Source organism: Pteropus alecto, unplaced genomic scaffold (genome assembly GCF_000325575.1).
Source record: "Pteropus alecto unplaced genomic scaffold, ASM32557v1 scaffold398, whole genome shotgun sequence".
Taxonomy (NCBI): Eukaryota; Metazoa; Chordata; class Mammalia; order Chiroptera; family Pteropodidae; genus Pteropus; species Pteropus alecto.
The window spans coordinates 1,839,366-1,849,586 of NW_006442497.1; positions in this window are offsets into that span (position 1 = coordinate 1,839,366).

Genomic DNA, 10,221 nt, shown 5'->3' on the forward strand with positions numbered 1-10,221 from the left:
CAGAAAGACAAGGCCTACAGTACATAAAGAACTTAGCGTGGTCACTCAATGAACTAATAGAAGAGTTGGGCTTCCAGATCCAGCTTCCACAGTAGCTCACTGGGGATCTACCCTGGGAGTTAGAGCAAAAGCCATTAGGGTAAAACCCCTGGGGTGAGAGACTCCTCAAAGTGGCTCCCCAGGCCCTCCCAACAGTGCCCAGATGGGCACAACAAGTCAGAAGGCAAATGACCTGCATCTACTCTCACCAAGCCCTGGCTGGCAAACAGAGGGCTTGGAACGTGCTGCCCTGTTAGAGAGAATGATGCCACCATTCTGCTAAGGCCTCCCCTTAAATACACCCAAGAACCCCAGTGTGGTGGGCAGGCCGAAGGGCAGAGCTCACTCCAAAGTTCTGCTAAAAGATAAATTAAGGCATGATAAAAATTTTTTCAAGAATTAATTTGAGCATACATTGATTGGAATTAGACAGCACCAAATTGAAAGTGGTTAGGAGTGCTCCACTGCAGGATCTAGGGGAGGGGTTTTTATAGAGAAGACACAGAAGCAAAGCAATTATTGGACTGGTTATAGTTTAAATGGTCGCCTTATTTAGGAAAACCTAGATGGCTGTTTGTGATAAGTTATTCTTCAGTTTCATTGTTTTCAGATTTGAGTGCATAGACTAGCTTAGATTTTGGTGTGCTTGTGTAAGCTACCCAGGCATTAGAGCCAGCCTAGTCTAATCGCCTCCTTGTTTAAATGCTTTAACAGGTACCAGTTAAGTGTGTGTGACTGCAGGTCAGGAGAGCAGATGTCCCAATGTTCTCTACAAAGATCAATCTCCTTACACAGGATAAAGCTCACACCAATTCTCAGGTTTCATAAGGTATTTAAAACTAACTGAGCATCATCAATTTTAAAATCTTGTGCCAATTACAATTTTCTAGAAAACCTACTCCTTGACACACGTCTTTCTACCCTTTAAAAACTATCCATAATGCTGTAGACCTTTAAAAATGACAAAACTGCTTTTCTTTTTTATTTATTTACTTTAAATGTGGTGAAATACATATAACATAAAATTTATCATCTTAATAATTTTTAAGTGTATAGTTCAGTGGCATTAAGTATATTCACAATGTTCTGCATTTATCTCCAGGACTCTTTTCATTTGCAAAATTGAAACTCTGTCCCCATAAACACTAACTCCCATTCTTTCCTCCCTCCAGGCCCCGGCAATCACCATTCTACTTTCTGTCTCTATGAATTTGACAATTCTAGGTACCTCATATAAGGGGAATCATAACAGTATTTATACTTTTTGTGACTGGCTTATTTCACTGAGCATAATATCTTTAAGGTTCATCCACATTGTAGCATATGTCAGAATTTCTTGCTTTTTTCTGGCTTAATAATATTGCATTGTATGTATATACCACATTTTCTTTATTCATCTGTTGACAGATACTTGAGTTGCTTCTACCTTTTGGCTATTGGGAATAATGCTGCTATAAACGTGGGTTTGCAGATATCTCACTGAGACCCAGATTTTAATTATTTGGGGTATATACATAGAGGTGGGATTGCTGGATCACGTGGTAATCCTATTTTTAACTTTTTGAGGAACCACCATACTGTTTTCTTAGCAGCTAAATTTGCATTTCTGTAGGAATTTTCTGATATTTAAAATGAAATTTAAATAAAGCTGAACTTCACCTGTTATTCTGATTCAAAAAGAGTTTATTGTTCTAATTTCTAGAGGTGACTAGAAACTGCATAAAACGTTAATGCAGAATGTCTCATCCAACTCAATCACATGCAGCTCAAGCTGGTCACCTTGGAACAAGCTGCTGGGCTCCAGCTGTATCCATGGACTCAGAAGTAGTCTTTCTCTCTGGCCTCATGGGCTGCCTGGACCTCAGGGCCATAGCCACAGCTCTCATCCCCTGGGGACTCTTGGGCTGCAGCACCTTGGCCTTCAGAGCATTGAACGTGGAGTTGGAGGGGTGGTTATTATCCTGGGTTTTATGGTTAACGGCTCTACCAGGATCATGCAGAGTTGAAGAGCGGCAACTTCCTCCCCACCCCACCGAAATCATGATGTGCTATTGACAGAAGAAGGGAGGAGAATACTGAGTGGATCATAACCAGACACCCACTATGTTTTCCAGTTTGGCTTACCACTGTGCATGCCTCTGGGCATGTCTCTGTGCATGCATGTGCACGCATGCACACAGACATGCACGCATGCATGCATGCACACACACACACACACACACACACGCACACAGACATGCACGCACACACACACAAACACACACACACCACAGTATGGTTTTTCATAACTATATGTGATCTTGGAGAAGCTTTAAATAAAATAGCCACTTCATGGATGACTAAAAACACAATCCTTCCATCTTTCCCCAAAAGGTGTCCTTCCAAAGCCATGTTTAGTTATTACGTCTACCTTGGAAGTCTAGGAACTCTGGAAAATATCCCTTCTACCTCAGGTTCATCATGGTCCTTCTGCCTTGATACTCTGCCACCTGAGAACTCCATAGTAAGTTTAACTACCATTCCTACATTTAATAGAGATTAATGAGAAGTAAAAAAAAAAAAAAGAAAAGAAAAAAGAAAAAGAAAAATACTTTTAAAAAATTGTTTTAAAAGAAAAGAAAGAATTTCAAGTAAAGGCTATCACCTTTTCTCTATTTTCATCAGTCGATACATCTTATATTTATGACTTCTCGCCCCAGCTAGCTTCTCCTGACTCACCTCACTGTAGCACCTTAGTTGCCCAGAGTTCTTTTACTGGTAATAAATACAGTTATTACATCTTTAGGGTGTCTGATCCCTTGCTGATCTGCCTGCATCACATGATAACTTTTATCACCCGGGTTGGTGGCAGAAGCCCCTTGTGGAGCAGAATCCCTACTCTCTTAGTGCAATCAACTTGTGAGACCCTAAAGCCCCCACTAATGACAAGATGACCTAAAAAATATCCAGGGGATAATCTTGGGTTCCAATTTGACAGAATTTCATTTTGATTCTTGGTGGAAGCAGTTCTCTCTCATGTATTAAAACCTATAAACAGACACGTGAAGAAAGTGAAGACATATTATGAAAGAGGGTCCTTGGTGGGGTCACCCCTTCTCCACTATATGTTAATCATTGGATCAGAATAGATTCCACATCCTGCAAGACAGCATCCCAAGCTCATACTCTGTCCTCTCAAACTGGGTCTCTGACTCTAGCTGATTTTTCAATAGATCTTTGGAATGTTTTAAAGGCAGCTAGTCATTAAAATTGGGGTACAACATAAAACCAGTGACTCTTGTGGACATCATTCCACTGTTTAACTTCTTTTGCTGTAACATGAATTTCTTAATAGAAGTCAATGCTGTGTGAAATGCCATGTGCTCTAAAATTCAGTTAGTCCATTCTGGCAGTGGCATGGCAGGTGGGGAAGAGCAAACTTAAACTGCAAATAGGTGTCTACTCTAGGGCAGTTACACAAAAGAAACAGCCCAACGTGTAAGCAGGCTGCCACTAAGTGGCTGGCTGGTCCCCTCAGAATATAGTACAGTATGGAGCTCAGACTTTGGGGCTCCCAAATCTTCCATTTGTGGGTCCATTTCTCTGACCTTTCTTTTTTTTTTTCAATCTATAAAATAGAGACAATAGAATCTACTAAAGATTAATGAGTTAATGCATGTAAAGCACTAAGAACAATGCCTGGCACTAGTAAATTTAGAACGCATTATACGCCACTATTGTGATTACCCTACAAGTATCGGGAGATGATTCTCCATAAATTTCTTATATTTCTTATGTTTCTGCAGGTCTTCTGAACAGAGGCATGACAATTTTCATCCTGGACTATCTTTTCAAGGATGTCTGTACAGAAACATAGCATTTTAGAAGACATAGTGTCTCTCTCCAAGACACAGGGCAGATTTGATTGCTGTCCAGGATAATAATGAGAATGTTTCCCTCTGGGGCAGAGATTGAGCAGGTTTGCTTGCAGGCCATTATAAAACATTTGAGTTTCCTAAACTTGACACAACTGTGACACAAACCCACTGCACGTGCGGCATCCACTTGGGCCACTCAACATCTTCCCATGGAACTTGGGGATTAAAAGGAACTAATGCAAACATGAAGTTCATACTGCCTGCTGTGCTTTGAATTATTAAGACTTTTGTCTTTGATCCAGGAGTCTCACGTCATCTGCTAGCATCCATGAAACTGTAGCAAACTAAATTGTTTAATTTCAAATAAGGCAAAATCTCAGACATTTCAGAGTTCTTGAGAACTAGAACTTTAAAGTTGGTTCTTTTGCTTGCAAATTAGACTCAGCAGTGGTGATTTCCAGGCCATCCTTGACCCATACTGATCAATCTCATTCATAGCCTCTACCCAGGCTTTCATGGATACCTTATCTAAGACCTATTAAAGCAATTCTGCTTCCACATATACCACTTCCACTTAGTTAGATGGAATTAAGTTTGTTAATCAGCTGACCTTAAAATAGAAAGATTATCCAGGTGGGCCTAATACAATCACAGCGTCCTTAAATTGGAAGAGGGAGGCAAAAGGAGAGTGTCAGAGTCTCTGTCACTGTGCTGTTCTTGCTACCACCTTCATTCTGACCTTTCATTATGAGCTGACATGAGAGCAGCCTTGTGGATAGACCTTGGGAATTGAGACCAAGGCTCTGAGCTCACCTTTCCCGCTGCATCCCCCAGACTCAGATGGCTCGTTTCCTCAGTCTGCACCCTCCCCACCCCCACAGAGTCATGCAGCAAGCTTCCTAATGCCCTGGACATTTAGTCTATTGGTTAGAGAACACTTATCCCAGCCCAGTATTCTCCAAACCGGTGGGACCAAAACACATAACCAGGGTGAGCTGATGCCCGGGGTAAGACTGGCCTCTAGTGCAGCCATCAAGAAATTCAAAGGCAGTCACCAAGGGAAAATGAGACAGGACTGGACATGCACTCCAGAGCTCCAGATTTGCTACTCCAGTGTGGCTTCCTAAACACACAGCTCAACCAATTGCTGACCACTTCAATAAGCCAGGCTAGACTACACTGAGCTCTTTACCTGGATCCTCTCATATAAAGCTACAACAACCTTGTGAAATATTAGGTCCATATCAGAGATGAGAAGAGTTGAGATTTGAACGCTCACCATGCTGTTGGTGTCTGATTTCCTCCCATAGCCTCACCTTGATATTGCAAGACGGCTTACTCTCCACACCAGGGCACAGTTTCTTTATACGGTTCCCACGTCAGCCTTTGACTCTCAAAAGCTCCCTTCTCTCCTGGGACTGAGAGCATCCCAGCACAGGTGCCAATCCCCCAGAAGAGACGTTTGCCAGCTGGTTGTTAATTAGCAGATACTTAACATCCAGGAGTCATTAACACACCTGAAGTGGTTTGACAGCAAATAAAGTACTCACCCCCTAGCAGGAGCAGCCTCCTTGTCTGCCCTCTCACTGACTTCATAGTAGGTCACTGCTTTCTTATCCTTGCCCTCTTCAACCACTGAGACATACAGAAGAAATAACAAGTTTGTCTCCATCTTCTGGCTTTCATCTTCTTTGCCCGAGGCAATTCTGCACTGGCAAGGGCTAATCCTATAGCTGATAAATTCTTACCTGTGAAAATGATCCCAGCTTTAGGCTAAACCATGACCCTGGTCCAGGCTGAAACTCAACGTAGCCTCCTCAATTTGTGTGTATCAGATGGATAATGGCTTCTTCCACATCCACCTTACCACCTCTTAAGTCGGGTAGTTGGACGGTGGAAGAGACAGCTCAGAGCCATGAGATGAACTTTCAAAAGGTCATGCTCCAACCAGGGAGAGCCTTGCACTCCCTCCTGAATTCTCCAATCCAGCAGTCTCCAACCGTTTTGGCACCAAGGACCAGTTCTCCTATGAGAATCTAATGCCCGATGATCTGAGGTGGAGCTGAGGCAGTGATGCTAGCGCTGGGTAGTGGCTGCAAGTATAGATGAAGCTTCACTTGCTCATTTGCTGCTCACCTCCTGCTGTGCAGCCTGGTTACTAACAGGCCAAGGACTGGTACCAGTCCTCAGCCTGGAGGTTGGGACCCCTGCTCCAATCCTCACACACTCTCCTCTGAATGCCCAGCAGCAGTTGGTCTCCATCAAGTCCCAGATATCGGGGTGGGCAGAGTGTGAATCCCCTTGAGCACTCAAGGACAAAGATGAAGGAATATTCTCTGAAGGTTCTCACCACCTCAACCCACTCAGGTCTTACCGCCTGGGCAGATCCAGGCTTTGGCTTCACAGTGAGAATATCTTGAGGCATTGCCTGCCACCTTGTTTTTCTTTAGATAAGATTTACATAACATAAAAGTAACTATTTTAAAGTATACAATTCCGTGGCATTTAGTACATTCACAATGTTGTGTAACCATCACCTCTATCTAGTTCTAAGACATTTCCATCACCCCAAAAAGACCTAGTGCCCATAAGTAGTCACTCTCCAAATCCCCTCTCCCAGCCTTTAGCAACCACTAATCTGCTTTCTGTCTCTATGGATTTACCTGTTCTGGACATTTCATATAAATGGATTCATGTAATACATGAGTTTTTGTATCTGGCTTTTTTCACATAGTGTAATGTTTTTGAGATTCATCCACATTGTAGCACCAACTAGCACTTACACACCCATGTTTATAGCAACACAATTCACTATAGCCAAAAGGTGGAAAACCAACCCAAATGTCCATCTATGGATGAACAGATAAACAAAATGTGGTATATCTACACAACGGAATATTACTCAGCCATAAAAGTGAATGAAGTTTTGTAGAAGTAGAATGTGGTTGCCAGGGGCTGGGGGAAGCTGGATGGGGAGTTTGTGTTCAATGGGTGCAAGAAAGATGCGAAAGTTCTGGAGGGGGATGGCAGTGATGGTTGCACAACAATGTGAATGTACTTAATGCCACTTAACCGTATACTTAAAATGGTTAATTTTGTCATACATATTTTACCACAATAAAAATAGGAGCGGTATACTGATAAATGCTGCAGCATGGATGAACCTTGAAAACACTATGCCTGCTCTTTTGCCCTGTGCTTTTGTCCCATTTTGTTGCTATATAGAGTAAGCCTTTAAAACAACTTCCTTCCACACAACTTCAGGGAAAATCTGTAGGGGGATTTCATTTATTTACTTAATATTTTTGTTTATTAAAATAGAGGTGTTTTTTTGTTTTGTTTCATTTATTTTATTTTTTTTAGAGCTTCTGTGCTGAACAGGTTTTGGAATTGAACTCCACATTGGTTGCCCTATTCATTCTCATAAATATGTGAGTGGGCATCATCATCATTATCATCATTTAACATTTGAGAAATCTGAATGAATAAAATTTCCAGAATTGCAATTTTGCAAGATGAAAAAAGTTCTGGAGATGGAGGGTGGTGATGGTTGCACAATAATATGAATGTACTTACTGCCACTGACCTGTACACTTAAAAATGGTTAAGATGGTAAAGTTTATGTTTTGTGTATTTTAATACAACTGGGCAAAAAAGTGGGAAAAATTTCATAAGTAAATTTCACAAATTTCCACAGCTATCGAGTGGCACTGAATCAAAAAGGATGGGGAATAGCCTTCAGATAGCCCAAACAAGGCCAGAGTGCTGGGAGAGTATTGGGACAGGGGTCTCGGTACCAAGCTGTGGGGCAGGCCCTGCCAAGTGACCCTGAGTGTGATCCTGGGCAAGTCCTTTTCTTTTCTGGTTCTTTCGGACTCTAAAAACAAACAACTTCTCATTCTCTGATTCTGAGTGTGTGTCTGTGGTCACTGAACACCATCATAGATGCCAAGAGCAACATCACAGAGGGAAGAGTCAGCTCCCTCAGACCTGGTCCAGCATCAGATCTGGAGACCGAGGTACTAATTCAGGCTGATGACGCCAGGTGCCAAAAGGCACCCAGGTTCACCTTGCCTGCAGAGACAATAATGGTTTATGACTGAACTCACTGGAAGGTGAGCTAGGTCAAAGCAGAAACTTGAGCATTCGCTTAAATCTCTCTCCAAGAATCTCTCCACTTACAGCTGGAAGATAATGAGTTCTGAGCCACGCCAGAGTCGGGAGCTCTGTGAGTTTGACACAATCTGCTCTTTGAAGAGAAATCTATGCATACTAATCACTAGAAAGGAAAAGAATAGCAAACCACCATCATTCACTTGGCAAATATTTACCAAGCACTGCTACATGCTTAGCTCTGTTCTGGGTCCTGGAAATAAAGCAGAGGTAAATGGAAGAGATGACACCCTGGCCTCAAGGAGTTTGCCTCCTAGTGGGGGACCCTATGCTTATGAATAAGCATGGATCAGAAAATCGAGGAAGAAAATCACACGGAGAGGATTGAGAGTACTACATCAGAAAGGGCAATCAGGTAGGCCTCTTGGAGGTGGTGACGTTTGAGTCATTCCACCTGAACGAGAAGTGGAAGCAACCATGCAAGTAGCTGCAGAAAGAGCATTATGGGCAGAGGGATGAGACAGGCAACACACCCTGAGATAGGATATGCCTGCGTCAGCGTCTTCCCTTGCCAGCAGAGCAGAGGACTCCAGAGGTTGCCAGCTGCCCTGAGCTGAGCTTGGAGGACTGGACAGGCAAAGAAGAGAATCCTGTGCCATTACCAGGGCTCCAGAGAAAACCATGGTTGGGGCACTCCCTGAGCACAAAGAACCCCAGCTGCAGAGAACAGAGGACAGAGGAAGAGTAAATATGGCTGGGAATAGCTTCATCAGGGAGAAGTTGAGTCCTGGGACCCTGCTTCCCTGGCTCACTGTCAGCCATGTGGGGACCAAGACCCCCTCCTCCTCCACTGGGCTGTAAGAATGTAGTCTGGTTCATTCCTGTATCCCCTGCACTGACTCAGTTGCTGGCATGAACTGAGCAACTCCAGGACCATCCTCAAGCTGCAGTAGGGACCCTATGGGGCACAGATTAGAGACCAGAGCCTCAGTGAGGTTGTGCAACCAGCCCAAAGTCTTCACAGTGAGCCCAGGGGCTCATATTGCATTAAGTTTTATCTAACATCTGTTCACTTGGCCCTTGATAAATAAGGATTTCAGAATGACCTGTACCCTCACCTCCCAAGGCCCCACCTGCTCACTTCCCTCCAGCCATGCCAGCCTGTTTATTCAGTGCACCAAGCTTATTCCTGCCCCAGGGCCTTTAAGCAAGCTATTCCCTCTGCCTGAAGTGCTCTTTCTCCTGTTCTCCTTGCATAGCTGAAACCCTCCTGTCATTCGGGTCTCAGCTAAAATGCCTCCTCTTCAGGAAAGACCACCCAGTCCGTAGCCCCCACTCCACCCAAATATTACTCTTGATGCCAACACTCTACTCAGTTCTCTCCAGTGCACTTCTTTCTCTCCATGGTTGTCCTACTTTATTTGACTATTGGGTATATTCTGTATCCCCAGGAAAGTGTGAGCTTCATGAAGTGAGGGCTTGTCTGGGATCTCACCTCTCTTGAGTGTGTGCAAACCCTAGAACAGAACCTGGCACATCTATAAGCACTCAGAGAAGATTTGATGAATGGACGGTTAAAATTAGGGGGCGGGGAGAAGAAGAAGAAAAGAGATATGGAGAGAAGAAGGGACAACAGGGAAAGGGAGAGTGGGGAGGAGGGAAGAAGAGAGAAAGAGAGAGAGAGAGAGAGAGAGAGAGAGAGAGAAACTTGGCCCCTGTTCTCAAGGACTTTATAGACTATGAAGGGGACAGATGTGCAAACAAATAATCACAGTGAGGTACAATATGTACTAAGGTACACAGTGGAGAGGGCAGAAGGCTTTTCAAGGAATACTTCAGAGAGGTGGTGTCATAGAGCTGATTTTGAAGGATAAGTAGTAGTTCTCTAAGGGGAAAAAATGAGATGTCATTTCTAGAGAGAGGCAACTACATTTGGAAAAGCCAAGGATTGTGAAAAGCATGAGATCATTGGCAAGTACATCTGATGTATTTTTGGTGTAGAACAGGCAACTGAGGAGGACAGATAGAATAACTGCCAAGAGCAGCAGGACCATGAAAGCCTTGAATGCCAGGCCCAGGGTCTTCAACTTGATGCTGTAGGTGACCTGGGAGTACCTAAAGAGTTTTACACGGACAAGAAACATAGGGTCAGATGTGAGTGGAAAGACTACTTGGGTAGCAGTGTGAAGGATGGCCTACCAGGGGACCCTGG